At 46.8% G+C, this 20,052-nt stretch overlaps 1 long non-coding RNA gene across 1 annotated transcript; it reads left to right on the top strand.

Moving 5' to 3' along the window:
• Window positions 1-4,261: 4,261 nt before the first annotated feature.
• On the top strand, window positions 4,262-13,383 carry LOC134808900 (uncharacterized). The gene is made up of 2 exons (XR_010153074.1): window positions 4,262-6,113; window positions 12,837-13,383. It is a non-coding gene; the product is annotated as an uncharacterized LOC134808900 (long non-coding RNA).
• Window positions 13,384-20,052: the final 6,669 nt, after the last annotated feature.

The following is a 20,052-nucleotide window of genomic DNA, read 5'->3' as shown; positions in this document are numbered from 1 at the left end:
TCGCTTGAACCCAGGAGGCAGAGGTTGCAGTGAGCTGAAATCACGCCACTGCACTCCAGCCTGGCGACAGAGCGAGACTCTGTCTCAAAACGAAACAAAACAAAAAATTAGCTGAGTGTGGTGGTGCACACCTGTGGTCCCAGCTACTCCAGGAGGCGGAGGTAGGAGATCACTGGAGCTCAGGCAGTGGAGCCTTCAGTAAGCTGAGATCACACCACCAAGAGTAAGACCCTGTCTCAAAAAATCAAAACAAAATTTAAAAAGCACACAGTTTAAATATTGTATGTAGGCATTGAAAACATTTTGGAGTTAATTTCTTTCTTTTTTTTTTTTTTTCTTGAGATGGGGTCTTGCTCGGTTGCCCAGGCTGGAGTGCAGTGGCATGATCTCGGCTCACTGTAAGATCTGCTTCCCAGGTTCAAGTGATTCTCCTGCCTCAGCCTCCTGAGTAGCTGGGATTACAGGCACACACCACCACGCCAGGCTAATTTTTGTATTTTTAGTAGAGATGGGGTTTCACTGTGTTGGCCAGGCTGGTCTCACTCTCTTGACCTCAGGTGATCCACCCACCTTGGCCTCCTAAAGTGCTAGGATTACAGGCATGAGCCACCGTGACTGGCCTTTGGAGTTAATTTCTAAGAAAAGGAAGTGGGCACAAGTAAGATGTATTTCATCTTAAGAACTCATTCAGAAATTTACAGTTTTGTTTTTTTTTTTTTTAAGATGGAGTCTCACTCACTCTTGCCCAGGCTGGAGTACACAGGCGCGCTCTCGGCTCACTGCAAGCTCCGCCTCCTGGGTTCTCACCATTCTCCTGCCTCAGCCTCCCGAGTAGCTGGGACTACAGGCGCCCGCCTCCACACCTGGCTAATTTTTTGTATTTTTAATAGAGACAGGGTTTCACCATGTTAGCCAGGATGGTCTTGAACTCCTGACCTTGTGATCTGCCCACCTCGGCCTCCCAAAGTGCTGGGATTACAGGCGTGAGCCACCACGCCCGGCCAATTTACAGCCTTTTTTAAAAAAAAATAGAGAGTGGGGTCTTTCTCTATTGCCAAGGCTGGGGTGCAATTGCATAATCATAGCTCACTGCAGCCTCGATCTCCTGGGTTCAAACCATCCTCCCTGCCTCAGGCTTCCTAGTAGCTAGGATTACAGGTGCATGCCACCACACTAATTTATTTATGTATTTATTTTTAGAGGGGAAGACAGCGGGGAATCTAGCTGTGTTACCCAGGCTGGTCTCTAATTCCTAGCCTCAAACGATTGTCCTTCCTCAGCCTCCCGAGTAGCTGTTATCAGCATGAGCCATTGCCCCTGGCTGAAATTTATAGTCTTTATGTATGAATTCATGAACATCATGAAGCTTTGCCCATAGCATTTCTGAAAGTGGAACTTGGCTCATGTGAATTCTCATAACAAAAGAGCAATTGCCAAAACAAGCAACTTTCTCTAAATAGAGGCGAAATAATAGTCTTACAGAGTAAATCTTCACAATGTAAAAACATACAGAGTCAGTTCACTAAATATTCTCTAAAACATGCTTCCAACATGCTGTTAAGTGGAAAAAACCTTTATGATATAGTATTACTGTATAAATTCATCTCTTAACAGAAAAATATACCATATAGGCAGATTTAAAGTTTTATTATTTTTTTTTTTTGGAGACAGAGTCTCACTCTGTCACCTAGGCTGGAGTCCAGTGGTGTGATCTTGGCTCACTGCAACCTCTGTCTCCCAGGTTCAAGCAATTCTTCTGCCTCAGCCTCTCCCGAGTAGCTGGGAATACAGGCACCCACGCCACGCCCAACCAATTTATGTATTTTTAGTAGAGACAGGGTTTCACCATATTGGTCAGGCTGGTATCGAGCTCCTGACCTCAGGTGATCCACCTGCCTCAGCCTCCCAAAGTGCTGGGATTACAGGCGTGAGCCACTGCGCCTGGCCGATTTAAACATCTTAAAGGAAACACATGCAAGTGTAACTAGGGTTGTTTCTAGATAATGGGACCATGGGGATTTCTATTTCTTCTTTGACATATTTGTATTTTCCACTTTTTTCTATAATGAACATCTATCGTTAAAACAGTTAAGATACTGAGTATTAGTAAGATAAAATATGCAAATATAAAAGAAATAAAAGAAATATACCAAATGTCAACAGTGGTTGTCACTAGATGATGGCATCATCTGAGATTTTTATTTTCAACTTTTTTTTTTTTTTAAGACGGAATCTTGTTCTGTTGCCCAGGCTAGAGTATAGTGGCACAATCTCGGCTCACTGCAATCTCCGCCTCCTGGGTTCAAGCTAGTCTCCTGCCTCAGCCTCCCAAGTAGCTGGGACTACAGGTGTGTACCACCATGCCAGGCTAAGTTTTGTATTTTTAGTAGAGACAAGGTTTTGCCATGTTGGACAGGCTGGTCTCAAACTCCTGGCCTCAAGTGATCCTCCTGCCTTGGCCTCCCAAAGTGCCGTAATTACAGGGGTGAGCTACCTTGGCAGGCAAATTTTCATCTTTAACGTCTATGTTTTCTGAATTTTCCACAAAAAGCATATATTAGAATTATATTGGTAATATCACATATTATATCACCTCATAGTAGATGAATGGGAAGAGGAAGATAAGTGGTTACAGAGTTAGAAGGGTCACTTCAATAAACTAAAACTAATAACTTCTCATTATCGTCAACTGCTATAGAGTCTTTCTTTTAAAGATGTGTAATTGTCAATAGCAGGATTCCTAAATGAAGCAGGTAAAGATGTGATTTGCAAGTAGCAATGACACCTTCATACTGGTCCAAATGGTAGAGGGGTTCCCTAACTCAACACTGCCCCGTTCCTGTGGTCAGAGCACCTCTCTCTGATGTCGTCAGGAACAACCCCTGGCCAAATTCAAGTGAGAAAACTGGAGCTTAACAGGGGTTCCTAGGGTTACTTGGATCCAAAGAATCAATTGCTGAAGTAGAAGTTGAGGGACGTGTGAGTCAAGAACAGCCTCTGTGGAAACAACTTCAGGCTTTTAGTTGACGATGGGCTCGGTATGAGTCATTCTAGTGACATGAGCTCTTGGCCAAAGAATTGCACTGAGGATGAGGGACATGATGGTGACCTGCTGCCAGCAGCCCAGCAGCCCAAGCCACAAGCAATACTTTCAGTTCTGGGTGCTTTACTGTAAATGGGACAAGGAGGAGAGGAATCAAAGTGCTTAGGGACGTCAAGTCATGTACCGCAAGGAATGTTTGGAGAAGCTGAGAAAGAAAACTCAGGGGGCGGGGCACGGTGGCTCACGCCTGTAATCCCAGCACTTTGGGAGGCTTTGGTGGGCAGACAGCTTGAGGCTGGGAGTTTGAGACCACCCTGGCCAACATAGCAAAACCCCATATCTACTAAAAAATACAAAAATTAGCCAGGTGCTGGCGCATGCCTGTAATCCCAGCTACTGGGGAGGCTGAGGCATGAGAATCACTTGAACTTGGGAGCCAAGATTGTGCTACTGCAGTCCAGCCTGAGCGACAGAGTGAGACCCTGTCTCAAAAAAAATAAAAAAGAAAAAGAAAAGAAAACTCAGGGGACCCTAACAGCTAGCTGCCTTAACATACCTGGTATGTTACCTGGTAAGCTATCAAGTTCAGGTCAATTAAATCTGTTCCATGTGGTTCTACAGGAAGTAGCCAGGACCAGTGTGGTGGGGCTGCAATTGGAATTATACTGAGACAGACCTTGAAACAGGAGAAAGGATTTTTGAGTAGTTTGAAATGGCGGAAGATACACTGGTCTTGAACCTGCTCCTCAAAGTGTGGTGCAGAATTGCAGCCTGGCTTCAGAGGACGCCTATTAGACAAGTACTAGGTCTCACCCCCAGCTCAGACCTACTGAATCAGTGCCTGCAGTTTAAAAAGATGCCCAGGGCCAGGCACGGTGGCTCACACCTGTAATCCCAGCACTTTGGGAGGCTGAGGCAGGCGGATCACCTGAGGTCAGAAGATCAAGACCAGCCTGACCAACATGGTGAAACCCCCGTCTTTACTAAAAACACAACAATTAGCCAGGCATAGTGATGGGTGCCTGTAATCCCAGCTACTTGGTAGGCTGAGGCAGGAGAATCGCTTGAACCTAGGAGGCGGAGGTTGCAGTGAGCCAAGATTGTGCCACTGCACTCCAGTCTGGGAGACAGAGTGAAACTCCATCTCAAAAAAAAAAAAAAAAAAAAAAAAAAAGATACTTTGCCTGAAAACATAATGAGCATATTTGAAAATGTCAGTAGCATACACTTTTAAAAATAAATGTAAATAAGTAAATAGAGACAAAAGACAAATCTCCCATGTAGTGTTCCAGATAATTTCGGTAGATACTCCACCTCCTAACTCCCACTCTTTATACATGGGTTGTACATGGTGAATGACCAAAGAGGATGGTATGGAAAATGGGGAAAAAAAGAGTAACTTTACAGTGGAGAAACTGACAAACACTACTTCAGCCAGGTAATTAATAGCGGAGAGAGCAAGCGTGTATGTCCTGTGTTTCTCAACTTTGCTGACACCCTATAGTCTTGTGGGGAACAGTCTGGTGAAGCATAAAGATCTTAGATCTGGAGTCGGCCAGCTCTGAGCTCCAATCCTACCTCTGTGTGCTCTTGGAGCAGTCACTCAACCTTATTGAGTCTGTTTCCCCATCTGTGAGAAGAGGATTAGAATGCAGCGATGAGGCCGAGTGCAGTGGTTCAAACCTGTGATCCCAGTACTTTGGGAGATCAAGGCAGGAGAATCGCTTGAGCCCAGGAGTTCAAGACCAGCCTGGGCAACATAGAGAGACCTCCATCTCTACAAAAAATTTAAAAATTAGCTGGGTGTGGTGGTGCACACCTGTAATCTCAGCTACTTAGGAGGCTGAGTGGGGAGGATTACTTGAGCCTGGGAGGTTGAGGCTGCAGTAAGCTATGATGGTGCCACTGCACTGCAGCCTGGGTGACAGAGTGAGACCCTGTCTTAAAAAATACATGACATTAAAAAAGAAAAAGAATGCAGTGACGTCTGTCTGGCCCTTAGCAACTGTGAGTGCTGTTGGAATCATATTCTATTTGAAGGCAGCTCCAAAGTACTGGAGTGGAGTCAGGGGTGGCTTTGCAGAAGGGTCCTGCTGTTGACACACTTTCCCTCGGGCAGATCCCCTCATACTGCCAGACTTTCCAGTCCTTCACTCATTCTTCACTAAACTGCAAGGGGCCAGGGTGAGATGGCTCACGCCTATAATCCCAGCACTTTGGGAGGCTGAGGTGGGTGGACTGCTTGAGATCAGGAGTTTAAAACCAGCCTGGCCAACATGGCAAAACCCTGCCTCTACAAAAAAAAAAAATACAAAAATTAGCCAGGCGTGGTGGTGTGCGCCTATAATCCCAGCTACTCCAGAGGCTGAGGCATTAGAATTGCTTGAACCCAGGAGGCAGAGGTTGCAGTGAACTGAGATCACGCCACTGCACTCCAGCCTGGGCGACAGGGCGAGACCCTGTCTCAAAAAAAAAAAAAAAGCTCCAAGGTCAAGGGCTTTTCAGACCCTCTTGGTCCGTTTGGTTAGGGGGTATTTTCACAAAGCTTTGCCTGTTAGCTTTATGGGACCTGGAGGGCATACTTTATAGAACACAATTTTCATACCAGTGTCTCTAACCACAAACCCCAAGAGTCTGAACGTTGAGACACTCAGGAAGTTGAAAGGGACCTCTCCTCTTCAGAGGCCCGGCCCAGCTCACAGGAATGGCATGCATCAAAAGGCAGGAAGTCCCTCACAAGTCTGTCCTATCAAGCCACCAGACACTGGTTACCTTTATGTGGCTGCACAACAGGCTGAGTTCCCAGGGAGGGGCGAGGTGGTCTGGGGCCTTCAAGCCGTGGTGGAACCCACGCCTGAGAAGCGAGGCCTGCCGCTCCCACCACAGGAAGCCTGGCCCCCGCCAGCAACAGAGAGACTCAGAGCCCGGGCCTCGATGCCCTCATGGGATAAGTGGCATTTTGGTTCCTGTTTCCTTCCCTCTCTGTTTTTCTTTTCATAGATTCTCCATGCAAATATTAAACATGTCCTACAAATCTCAGGAACCAGCACACAGAGAAACACAGAGAAGAGTGAGTGGCCTTCTTCCAAGACCTGGTTTATCAAAGGTCTGAGGCAGTCCTGATCCGCTGCTCTCCTCCTGCTGGCTGAGCCTCGCCGCTGGCTCAGTGGCCCAGGGTGCCAGCTCCCTTTCCTGGGCCTCCCGGGAAAGGGGAGGGAGAAGGTTGAGGGAGCAAGAGGGTCCCAGGGCTGCCTCCAGGGCTGGCCTGGCAAGTTGCAGCTCTGCCCCCTGGGGATTTCCCTGCAGCCAATGGCTGTGGAAGAGGAAAGGAGAGGACCTTTTGATGTGGTGGAGAAGCATCACTGTAGAAGGAAGAGGAATGAGTAACAGGTTGGCCAGGGAACCATGGTCGGGCATGGTGGCTCCTGCCTGTATTCCCAGCACTTTGGGAGGCCAAGGTGGGCCGATCGCTTGAGGCCAGGAATTCGATACCAGCCTGGCCAACAAGGTGAAATCCCTCCTCTACTAAAAGTACAAAAATTAGCCAGATGTGGTGGTGGGCACCTGTAGTCCCAGCTACTCGGGTGGCTGAGGCAGGAGAATCACTTGAACCCGGGAAGTGGAGGTTGCAGTGAGCCGAGATCGTGCCACTGCACTCCAGCCTGGGCAACAGAGTGAGTGAGACTCTGTCTCAAAAAAAAAAAAAAGTAAAAGGTTGGCCAGAGAGCCTTGCTGGCCTCCTGAAGGCAGCCAAACATTAAACACACCTGCAGTCACAGAGTCCAGCTTAAGGAAGAGGCAGACCAGAAAGTGAAAGTGAAGAAAGAACAGGAGGAGAGATGGGTGGGGGCGCGGATCAAGGCAGAAAAGGGAGGCAAAAGGCAACGCTCCTAGGGACAGAGAGTGGCGACGTGCCAGCTTCTGTTCGTTAAAACCCTGCTCTGGATCATGAACACTGCTAGGCAATTTTGTTATGACAGCTCCTTGCATCCTCCCAGCATTTTACAGCTAAGGAAACTGAAGACCATGAGGTTAAATTCTTCACCCAAGGCCCACAGCTAGGGATTAGCAGAATCAGCATTTAAAGCCAAGGCTGCCTGACTCCAATGTCACACCCAAACTCTTCCTATCTCTCTGTTAGCAGTTCTTAGTTGCTGGGGATTCAGACTCTATTTTGTTGCTTGTATAGTTCACTATAGCTCCCCCCACTGTGGCCACATTGCAGCCTGCAGAGGCAATAAAAGGGAGGGGAAGGTATGCATTTCCTCTAAGGGCACAGCCCAGTGGCTGAATACATCATTTCTTCTCACACTTTACACACTGGAATGTCGTCATAAGAGCCACATCTGGGGGCAAATGGATTATAGGTGAGCCTGAGAGGTTGCTCCCCTCGGCCCTTCAGGCAGACCTGAGATAATGGGTGTCTCTAGCCACAGGCAGCAGGTTCATTACCCCAGCACACCATGCAAAGGAATGACTTTCTCTAGGAGTATCGTCCTGTGCAAAAGTTGGGCTCCACTGACTTAGAAGACTAAAACTAGGTGGCCTAGAAGTCTGGAAAAAGAATAGGAAAACATTCCCATGGTGTTGTCGGTGGGAAAAAATGGATATCAAGGACAAGAGTGATGGTCAGGCATGGTGGCTCACATCTGTAATCCCAGCATTTTGGGAGGCTGAGGCAGGCAGATCACTTGAACCCAGGAGTTTGAGACCAGCCTGGGCAAAATGGCAAAACTCCGTCTCTACAAAAAAATATTTTTAAAAATTAGCTGGGCTTGGTGGCATGCACCTGTTGTCTCAGTTACTCAGGTGGTTGCAGAGGGAGCCTGGGAGGTCAAGGCTACAGGGAGCCAAGATTGCACCAGCACTACTGCACTCCAGCCTGGGTGACAGAGTGAGATTCTGTCTCAAAAAAAGAGTAAAAAAAGGACAAGAGTGTGAAGACAAACTCCATCAACTTTCACAAAAAGATAATCATCAATACAGGGACATTTCTGCCAAAATTAATTGCAACTTGGGAAACCCTTCTTTAAATTGGTGAGAAAATAAGAAAAAGGCCTGGTGCAGTGGCTCACCCCTGTAATCCCAGCACTTTGGGAGGCCAAGGCAGGTGGATCACCTGAGGTCAGGAGTTTGAGACCAGCCTGGCCAACATGGTGAAACCCCGTCTCTACCAAGAAATGCAAAAATTAACTGGATGTGGTGGCACATGCCTGTAATCACAGCTACTTGGGAGGCTAAGGCAGGAGAATTGCTTGAACCCGGGAGGGGCAGGTTGCAGTGAGCCAAGATCGCACCACTGCACTCCAGCCTGGGGGACAAGAGTGAAACTCCATCTCAAATAAATAAATAAGAACAAAGATTTTAAAATCCTAAATAGTATGTGTGTGTGTGTATATATATATTATATATATATAATATATACACTATATATAATATATATACACTATATATAATATATATACACACTATATATAATATATACACTATATATATACATATATATTTATATAAAGTGAATTCATTAGGGAATTTTTAAAAATTAAAATGATCAAGTAAGATTTATCTCAGATTAGCAGGGGTTACTACAACGAAGGACATCCCCTCAAAATAGAATCCTGGAAAATGTGTAGTGGGGATGGAATGGGTCAAGTGCAATCAATGGCATTCAGTGGCATTAAAATCACACAAATTATCAGCAGTGGCATGGGATGAAGGGTAGGTATAGAGGATAAGGCACTGGGATTTGGAATGGCTTGGGCACTTAGACACTGTGACAGTGATGGTCATTATAAAGATTATAGAGAGTCACTTGGCCTCTCTCAACAGCACTGGAGAGATTACACAGGGAAAAGGAAAAGTCAAAAGCTATGAATGAGGGCCTGGCACAGTGGCTCATGCCTGTAATCCTAGCACTGTAGGAGGCCGAGGTGGGTGGATCACTTGAGATCAGGAGTTCGAGACCAGCCTGAGAAACATGGCGAAACCCAGTCTCTACAAAAAAACACAAAAATTAGCTGGATGTGGTGGCTCGTGCCTGTAGTCCCAGCTACTTGGGGAGCTGAGGCAGGAGAATCACTTGAGCCCAGGAGGTGGAGGCTTGCAGTGAGCTGAGATCTCAACACTGCACTCTACTGGGTGATAGAGTGAGATCCTGTCTCCAACAAAAAATGAAAAAAAAAGGCCGGGCACGGTAGCTCATGCCTGTAATCCCAGCACTTTGGGAGGCCAAGGCAGGCGGATCACCTGAGGTTGGGAGTTCGAGACCAGCCTGACCAACATGGAGAAACCCTGTCTCTACTAAAAATACAAAATTAGCCAGGCATGGTGGCATGTGCCTATGATCCCAGCTACTCGAAAGGCTGAGGCAGGAGAATCGCTTAAACCCGGGAGGCGGGGGTTGCGGTGAGGCCAGATCATGCCATTGCACTCCAGCCTGAGCAACAGGAGTGAAACTCCATCTCAAAAGAAAAAAAAAAAGCTGTGAATGTTGAACTGAGAATGCAATAGACAGCAAGAAAGGTTTGGTGGCATCTTAGAAGGAGACTTCATCTCCTGTACTTTCAGGGTGGATATGATGGAAGACTCAGTCCAGGGCCTCATTGTTCATGTAAGAGCTCCAAATAAATGCTTAGGAAAGGGCATAGTGGGGACGTAGTGGGACCTTGAGACTTAGAATAGGAGCATCTAAGTGGTCACAGACAAGGCTGAGACTTTGGCACTTTTGAATTCTCAAATCCTGTCTGTTCAGGTAGGTCCTCCCGTGTAGAGGTAACCAACTTATCCCTGCCTAAGGGACCTTCTGTGACTGCACCTAGGACAGTTGCTTCACTAAAAAGGGACACCAGATCTTCTCTTCATTCCTCCAGCATCAAAAGGAAAGTTAGATCCCAACATAGCCCACTTGGGCAGTACAAGGCCTGCTCTAGAAAAAGAATGTCTATACACTAAAGTAGTTCCAAGACCTTGCCAATTCAAACCCACAAGGCTCTTGGGAGCACGTGTGGAGTGGATTCTAAGCATTGTGTTAGCCGAAAGATGGTAAATACAATGCTTGGCTGGGCACAGAGGCTTGCGCCTGTAATCCCAGCACTTTGGGAGGCTGACGCAGGCAGATCACCAGGTCAGAAGTTTGAGACCATCCTGGCCAACATGGTGAAACCTGTTTCTACTAAAAATACAAAAAATTAGCCAGGTGTGGTGGTGGATGCATGCCTGTAGTCCCAGCTACTCAGGAAGCTGAGGCAGGAGAATCCCTTGAACCTAGGAGGCGGAAGTTGCAGTGAGCACAGATCGTGCCACTGCACTCTAGCCTGGGCGAAAGAGTGAGACTCTGTCTCAAAAATAAATAAAAGGCTTGATTGGGCTGAATTGACTGATACACTCACCCAGGTTTGGGCTTTGGAGTTGGCATGAATAATCTACAATGGCTAAGTCGGGACTTGACTTATAGAGACCTGAAGTTCCACCACCCAGAAGCAGCTGGCTTAGAAAGCGGTGAAATGGCTGCTGAAAGTTAATTTACAGGGTTAGCCTAAAGACGACACCCCGTGGGCTTCAAGTGTTGGCCTACAGGATGCAGTTATGTCTTTTAAAAGATGCTAACATTTGGAGTTGTCTCCTTCGTAACCATAAAGTGTACACCTAGAGGCCGGGCGCGGTGGCTCACGCCTGTAATCCCAGCACTTTGGGAGGCTGGGGGGGGGGGTGGATCAGGTGGTCAGGCGTTTGAGACCAGCCTTACCAAAATGGTGAAACCCCATCTCTACTAAAAATACAAAAATTAGCCAGGCATGCTGGCAGATACCTATAATCCCACGTATTTGGGAGGCTGAGGCAGAAGAATCGCCTTAACCTGAAAGGCAGAGATTGCAGTGAGCCAAGATCGCACCACCACACTCTAGCCTATGACAAAGCAAGACTGTCTCATAAAGAAAAAAAAAAAAAGCGTACATCTAGGAAACAGGATGAAGGAGTAGCTGCTCTCACTCTTACACGTAAGAACACTCTCGAACTCTCGCTGCCCATCCCTATTGTGTCCGGAATTGGTGGGTTCTTGGTCTCACTAACTTCAAGAATGAGGCCGCGGACCCTCTCGAGGAGTGTTACAGTTCTTAAAGGCAGAGGTGTCTGTAGTTTATTCCCTCTGATGTTCAGATGCATTTGGAGTTTTTTTTTTCTGGTGGGTTCCTGGTCTCGCTGACTCAGAAGTGAAACTGCAGACCTTCACAGTGAGTGTTAGAGCTCTTAAAGCTGCACATCTGGAGTTGTTCGTTCCTCACGGCGGGTTCGTGGTCTCGCTGGCTTCCAGAGTGAAGCTGCAAACTTTTGTGGTGTTACAGCTTATAAAGGCAACGTAAACCATAAGAGTGAGCAGTAACAAGACTTACTGCAAAGCACCAAAGACCAAAGCTTCTACGCTATAGAACAGGACACAAGCAGGTTCCCACTACCGGCTTGCGCAGCCTGCTTTTATTCTCTTATCTGGCCCCACCTACATGCTGCTGATTGGTCCATTTTACAGAGAGCCAATTGGTCTGTTTTACAGAGAGCTGACTGGTCCGTTTTGACAGGGTGCTGATTGGTGCATTTACAATCCCTTAGCTAGACACAAAAGTTCTCCATGTCCCCACTAGATTAGCTAGATACAGAGTGTCTATTGGTGTATTTACAAACCCTGAGCTAGACACAGAGTGCTGATTGGTGCATTTACAAATCTTGAGCTAGATACAGAGTGCTGAGTGGGGTATTTACAATCCCTTAGCTAGACATAAAGATTCTCCAAGTCCCCACCAGACTAACTAGATACAGAGTGCCCATTGGTGCATTCACAAACCCTGAGCTAGACACAGGGTGCTGATTGCTGTGTTTACAAACCTTGAGCTAGATACAGAGTGCTGTTTGGTGTATTTACAAGCCTTTAGCTAGACATAAAGATTCTCCAAGTCCCCACCAGACTCAGGAGCCCAGCTGGCTTCACCCAGTGGATCCCACACAGGGGCCGCAGGTGGAGCTGCCTGCCAGTCCCGCGCTGTGCGCCCGCACTCCTCAGCCCTTGGGTGGTGGATGGGACTGGGCGTGGTGGAACAGGGGGCGGCGCTCCTCGGGGAGGCTGGGGCCGCACAGAAGCCCACTGCGGTGGCGGGGAGGTTCAGGCATGGCAGGTTGCACGTCCCTTAGCCCTGCCCCGCGGGGAGGCAGCTAAGGCCCGGCAAGAAGTCGAACACAGCAGCTGCTGGCCCAGGTGCTAAGCCCCTCGCTGCCCGGGGCTTGCGGGCCGGGGGCTGCTCCTAGTGCGGGGCCTGCCGAGCCCACGCCCACCCGGAACTCGCGCTGGCCCGCAAGCAAGCGCAGCGCGCAGCCCCGGTTCCCGCCCGCGTCTCTCCCTCTACACCTCCCCGCAAGCTGAGAGAGCCGGCTCCAGCCTTGGCCAGCGCAGGAAGGGGCTCCCACAGTGCAGCGGCGGGCTGAAGGGTTCCTCAAGCGTGGCCAGAGTGGGCGCCAAGGCCGAGGAGGCCCCGAGAGCGAGCGAGGGCTGCAAGGGCTGCCAGCATGCTGTCACCTCTCGCTATGACCTTGGATTTGGGAGTTTGAATATTCTAGTGCCTACGGTGGGGACTGTTTCTACCAGGGAATTGTACTACCATGGTCATGGTTCTGATAAATTGGAAGCTAAGGCTTTCCTCAGGCCATCTGGAGATACTTATGTCATTGATCCAGCAGGCACAGAAGGAAAGACAAATATCTTTCCTTTTGGCCACCCAACACCTGAACCTTCTTCCTATATCTCTAGGGTACAAGCAGATGACCTGGGCTCAGCCATATGAAAACACTCAGCGCCTGGCCAGGAGTGGTGGCTAACGCCTGTAATTCCAGCACTTTGGGAGGCTGAGGCAGGAGAAGCGCTTGAACCCGGGAGGAGAGGTTGCAGTGAGCCGAGACGGCACCACTGCACTCCAGCCTGGGCAATAGAGCAAGACTCAGCCTCAAAAATGAAAAAATAAAAACTAAAAACACTCAGCCCTAATTCGAATGGAACATGAGTTGCCCCACCTGCAGTGGCATAGGATAGAGTTCCTGGAGCAGGTGCAGCAGTGCTACTGGCAGTCTGAAGGCTTCAGTGCTGGAGAGGTGGGAGGAGAAGCAACAGCATCTACAGTTCAGAGAACCAGTCTTCCCCGTAATTCAGAGAGATGCCACTCTCCTCCTCATGAATCATTTTACCGCTAAAGTTGATTCCTATGGCCTGCGACTGACAACTCTTATTGAAGCTGTTGTACTGTTCTCTATTTCTCTGTTTTTGAAGTATTCCATAATAAAGAAAATGAATAAGGAGGAAAGATGCAGGATCATCTTAATAAAAGCAGAAAACGCATGCAATAACATTCAACATTCATAAATAACAGTAACAGGCTGGGCGCAGTGGCTCACGCCTGTAATCTCAGTACTTTGGGAGACCGAGGCGGGCAGATCGCAAGGTCAGGAGTTCGAGACCAGCCTGGCCAATATGGTGAAACCCTGACTTTACTAAAAATACAAAAGGGTGGCTGGGCACGGTGTCTCACGCCTGTAATCTCAGCACTTTGGGAGGCCGAGGCGGGCAGATCACGACGTCAGGAGTTCAAGACCAGCCTGACCAACACAGTGAAACCCCGTCTCTACTAAAATACAAAAAAGCCGGGCATGGTGGCAGGCGCCTTTAATCCCAGCTGCTCGGGAGGCTGAGGCAGGAGACTCGCTTGAACCCGGGAGGCAGAGGTTGCAGTGAGCTGAGATTGCAGCACTGCACTCCAGCCTCGGCGACAGAGGGAGGAGACTACGTCTCAAAAACAAACAAACAAACAAAAAAACAGTAATAACAAATTCGTAGGAAACAGACTAGCTGCCAACTTCCTTAACATGATGAACATTTTCTATCAAAACACGCAGGAGAAATAATAATGGAAATGTGGAAGCCTTCTCTTTAAGAGCAGAAACAAAGAATGAAAGCCCATTGTCACCATTTCTATTTAACATTGGAGGGCCAGGCCGGGCGCAGTGGCTCATGCCTGTAATCCCAGCACTTTGGGAGGCCAAGGTGGGTGGATCACTTGATGTCAGGAGTTCGAGACCAGCCTGGCCAGCATGGTGAAACCCTGTCTCTACTAAAAATACAAAAATTAGGCAGGCGTGGTGGCGGGCGCCTGTAATCCCAGCTACTCAGGATGGTGAGGCAGGAGAATTGCTTGAACCCAGGAGGCAGAGGTTGCAGTGAGCTGAGATCGCACCACTGAACTCCAGCCTGGGCAACAGAGCAAGACTCCATCTCAGACAAAAACAAAAAAAATCCCATTTACAATAGCAACAAAAGTTATAAAAGGCTTAAGAATAAATCCAGCTGGGTGCAGTGGCTCACACCTGTAATCCTAGCACTTTGGGAGGCCGAGGCAGGCAAATCACTTGAGGCCAGGAGTTTGAGACCAGCCTGGCCAACATGATGAAACCTCTACTAAACCAAAAAATTAGCCAGGCGTGGTAGTGTGCACCTGTAATCCCAGCTACTTAGAAGGCTGAGGTGGAAGGACTGCTTAAGCCAGGAGGTCCACAGAGGCTGCAGTGAGCCATGATGGTGCCATTGCACTCCAGCCTGGGCAACAGAGCCAGACCCTGTGTCAAAAAAAAAAAAAAAAAAGTGTAGTATTTGTTCAGGGAGAAACAAAGAACCTAGTGGAACAAAATATAATCAGAAAATGACCCATGCCATATGAAAATAATATATGGCAGAGAAGACATTACAGATCAGTGAAAAGAAGATAGTGGTGCTGGCCTAATTAGTTACCCAAATGGGAGAAAATAGTTTGATCCTTACTTCATAGCATACACAAAAATAAATTATAGGTGAATTGAAGACCTAAATGTGGAGGCAAAACTCCAAAACGGGTAGAAAAAATACATAGGGGATTTTGTTTATAGCAGAATAGAAAAGAGTTTCTCAAATAAGACACAAAAAGGATAGACTATAAAATTATTTTAGAAACTTCTTACCAAAAGAAATAAAGGAAACAAGAAGGAAAATTTAAAAGCCATAACAACAGTGAAAATAAAGCCACAGACTTTAAGATTCATTTTCAGAAAATTTGTTTTAAACTCCTATAAAATCAAGAAGAAAATAACAAACAACCCAAGTGGAAAATGGGCAAAGGATATTAAAAGGAAACTCACAGAATGGTCAAGGGCATGTGAAAAGAGCCTCCAAACTCATTAACAGGGAAATGAAACTTAAAACAACCCGGAAAGACCACTTTGTATCCCTCAGCTTGGCAAGAGCTTGAAGGACTGACAATGGCAAGTGTTGGCAAGGACACGCAGAAATGGGAACTCACACACACTGCTGGCCAGAGTGTAAATTATTACAGTCACTTTGAAGAACAATTTGGCCATAGCTAGTAAAATCAGTGGTGAACAAATCCCTCAGTCCACCAGTTCTGCTTCCGGATATACACCATAAGCTCACACACTTGCCCGAAACGGAGTAAACAACAATGCCCATTGTAACTCTGTCTGTACTAGTAAAAAACTGCAAAACAACTCAAATATTCATCAACAGAAGGCCAGAGAAACAAGTTGCATACAGTTGAAAAAAAAAGAACGAGAGCCACATATATCACTATGGATAAATTTCAAAAACAAATTTGAAAGCATGCTGAAGTTTTTGTTTTGTTTTGTTTTCAGACTGAGTCTCGCTCTGTCACCCAGGCTGGAGTGCAGTGGCACGATCCCGGCTCTCTGCAATCTCTGCCTCCCAGGCACAAGCAATCCTCCCACCTCAGCCTCCTGCATAGCTGGGACTACAGGCACGCACCACCACACCTTGCTACTTTTTTGGTTTTTGTTTTTTTGTTTTGTTTTGTTTGGAGATGGAATTTCACTCTTGTTACCCAGGCTGAAGAGCAATGGTGCAATCTCGGCTCATCGCAACCTCCACCTCCTGGGTTCAAGCAATTCTCCTGCCTCAGCCTCCTGAGTAGCTGGGATTACAGGCACCCACCACCACGCCCAGCTAATTTTTGTATTTTTAGTAGAGATGGGGCTTATGCAGGTTGGTCAGGCTGGTCTCGAACTCCCGACCTCAGGTGATCCACCCGCCTCGGCCTCCCAAAGTGTTGGGATTACAGGCGTAAGCCACCATGCCTGGCCAAGTTTTGTTTGTTTGTTTGTTTTTTGGGTTGTTGTTTTTTTTTGTTTTGTTTTTTTTTTTTGGTGGAGACGGGTTCACCATGTTGATGGCTTTCTCAAAATCTTAAACACAGAGTTGCCCTATATCACCTTATGACCCAGCAATTCCACTTCTGGCTATACATCTAAAAGAATTGCAAACATACATTTACACAAAAAATTGTACACAAATGTTCATGGCAGCATTATTCATAAACGCCAAAAAGTGGATATAACCCAAATGCTCTTCAACTGACAAATGGATAAACAGAATGTGGTATCTCCATACATTGGAATGTTGCTTGGCAATAAAAAGGAATGAAGTACTGATCCATGCTACAACAGGGATAAACCTTGAAAACACACTAAATGAAATAAGCCAGACACAAAGGACAACAGAGAGTATGATTCCATGTATATAAAATGTGCAGAGTAGGCAAGTCCATAGACACAGAGAGTAGATGAGAGGTTGCCTAGGGCTGGGGAGGAAGGGATCAGTGGGGAGTGACTGCTAATAGATGCTCAGTTTCTTTTAGGGAATGAAGAAATCTTCTGAAATTAGATAGCGGTGATAGTTGCATAACTCTGTGAATACAGTAAAAGTACTGAAATGTACAGTTTACAAGGGTTAATTTTATGGCACGTCAATTATACCTCAATTAAAAACACACACACACGGAGAATCTTATGTTAAAGTTTGTGGCCTGCTCTGCCCATTTCTATATCGCCTCCACCATTTGCCCCTAGAAGGAAGTTCAGGACAGCACAATGGGAGTGTGAGCTGCACACTGTTCAAATGCTTGCCCTCCTACAAAGACCCTGAGGAAATGAAGCTGGAGCCCAGTGTCAGAAATCCAGTTTTATAGGCTGCAGTGTGGTCATCAAGAATGTTTGTCCCTGTCTCCTATAGCCAAGCAAATGTTTAATTGTAGGAAACAAGTGAGCTTTGGAGTGGCATATGTTGGTTTAAAATGTTATTCCATATTTTATTTTATTATTTTATTTTATTTTATTTTTTGAGACAGAGTCTTGCTCTGTCGCCCAGGCTGGAGTGCAGTGGCATGATCTCGGCTCACTGCAGCTTCTGCCTCCCAGGCTCAAGCGATTCTCATGACTCAGCCTCCTGAGTAGTTGGGACTACAGGCATGTACCACCACACCTGCCTAATTTTTGTTTTGTATTTTTAGTAGAGACAGGGTTTCACCATGTTGGCCAGGCTGGTCTTGAACTCCTGGCCTCAAGTGATCCACTCGCCTTGGCCTCTGCAAGTGCTAGGATTACAGTTGTGAGCCACCATGCCCAGCCTAAATGTTACTCCATATTTTAGATCTGCTTAACTACTCCAAATTTACTTATAAGACTGCTATAGTCATGTCACAAAGTCATGGTAGTTTCTTGATAAGCAGTCGTTTTCATTCATTTTGTAAGCAGATCTGAATGCTGTAGTATTTCAAATGTCTAAAATATTTGTAAATAAAAATATGAGGCCAGGTGCAGTGGCTCATACCTGTGGATCCCTGCACTTTGGGAGGCTGAGGTGGGAGGATCACTTGAGCCTGGGAAATCAAAGCTGCAGTGAGCCGTTATCATGCCAGTGTACTCCAACCGAGGCAACAGAGTAAGACCCTGAGAAAGAGAGAGAGAGAAACGGAGGGAAGGGAGGGAGGGAGGGAGGGAGGGAAGCAGGCAGATGGGGGACTGGGCGAAGTGGCTCACACCTGTAATCCCAGCACATTGGGAGGCCAAGGCGGGTGGATCACCTGAGGTCAGGAGTTCAAGACCAGCCTGGCCAACATGGAGAAACCCCATCTCTACTAAAAATACAAAAATTACCCGGGCATGGTGGCAAGGCCTGTAATCCCAGCTACTCAGGAGGCTGAGGCAGGAGAATCGCTTAAACCCAGGAGGCAGAGGTTGCAGTGAGCCAAGATCAAGCCGTTGCAGTGAGCCAAGATCAAGCCATTGCACTCCAGCCTGGGCAACAAGAGTGAAACTCTGAATCAAAAAAAAAGACAGATGGGGTTATTCATTTTTATATGTCAGAATATAACCTCATCATAAGTTGAGGAACATCTGTATAAAAATATATTAACGAGATACCCTACATTCATTATCCTTTGTATACCAAGTCTTACCATGTGGATTTTGCACTTCCCACACATCTCAATATGGACCAGCCATATCACGTGCCCCCTGCCAGATGCATCTAGTGGCTTTCACATCGGACAGCTCCACACTAGAATGACAGTAAGGCACAGAACCAGACAGTCCCCCCGCTTCCAGCTCCTGATCAACCACTTGTAGCCATGGGAGCTTTGGAGAGTGCCTTAATAGTTATGAATCTAGGCTAGGTGTCGTGGCTCACACCTGTAATCCCAAATCTTTGGGACGCCAAGATGGACGGATAGCTTGAGGCTTTTTATTTATTTATTTTTTTTTTTTAGACAAGAGTCTCGCTCTGTTGCCAGGCTGGAGTGCAGTGGCACGATCTTGGCTCACTGCAACCTCCGCCTCCCAGGTTCAAGGGATTCTCCTGCCTCAGCCTCCCCCTGAGTAGCTGAGACTACAGGTGCGCACCACCACGCCCAGCTAATTTTTGTATTTTTAGTAGAGACAGGGTTTCACCATGTTGGCCAGAATGGTCTCGATCACTTGACCTCATGATCCACCCACCTCAGCCTCACAAAGTGCTGGGATTACAGGCGTGAGCCACTGCGCCCGGCCAGCTTGAATCCAGGAATTCAAGACCAGCCTGGGCAACATGGTCGAAACCCTGTCTCTACTGAAAAAAAAAAAAATTAGCCGGACATGGTGACACACGCCTGCAGTCCCAGCTACCCCAGAGGCTGAGGTGGGAGGATCATTGAACCCCTAAAAGTCAAGGCTGAAGTGATCCAAGATTGCATCACTGCACTCCAGTCTGGGTGATGGGAGTGAGACCCTGTCTCAAAAAAAAAAATAGAAAAGCTCTGAATCTATGGGTTCTAGCCCTGGGAAATTCTGGATAACATGGAGTTAAGAGTTCACCTGCCTCAGGTGAGATAATGTAAAACTAGAAAGGTCCATACCATTGTGATGTCTAATTGAATGTATTTATCAAAACAGTACCCAAATGCAGTATGTTCAGAAACCTTATAGTGTTAGGTAATAATAACCATAAACAAGATAAAAAATATGGGCTGGGTGTGGTGGCTCGCACTGTTATCCTAGCATTTTGGGAGGCCAAGGCAGGAGGATCACTTGAGGCTGGGAGTTTGAGACCAACCTGGGCAACATAGCAAGACCCCATCTCTATAAAAAAACATATAAATATAATATACAGATATATATATTTTATATATATACATATATTTGTACATGTTAACGTGGGGTGAGGGGTGCAGGGAGGGTGGAAAGGAGAAAGTCATAATATTAAGCATCAGTAGGCCGGGCGCAGTGGCTCATGCCTCTAATCCCAGCACTTTGGGAGGCTGAGGCGGGCAGATCACGAGGTCAGGAGATTGAGACCATCCTGGCTAACATGGTGAAACATCATCTCTACTAAAAATACAAAAAATCAGCCAGGCATGGTGGCGGACGCCTGTGGTCCCAGCTACTTGGGAGGCTGAGGCAGGAGAATGGCGTGAACCCGGGAGGCATAGCTTGCAGTCAGCCGAGATTGCACCACTGCACTCCAGCCTGGGCAACAGAGCAAGACTCTGTCTCAAATATATACATATTTATATATATTTTTATATTTATTCTATATAATATATAATATATATATAAATTTATTATATATTATATAATATATTTATTATATATAATATATTATA

This window comes from Pan troglodytes, chromosome 19, assembly GCF_028858775.2.
Source record: "Pan troglodytes isolate AG18354 chromosome 19, NHGRI_mPanTro3-v2.0_pri, whole genome shotgun sequence".
Taxonomy (NCBI): domain Eukaryota; kingdom Metazoa; phylum Chordata; class Mammalia; order Primates; family Hominidae; genus Pan; species Pan troglodytes.
This window is presented reverse-complemented; position numbering and strand designations above follow the sequence as displayed.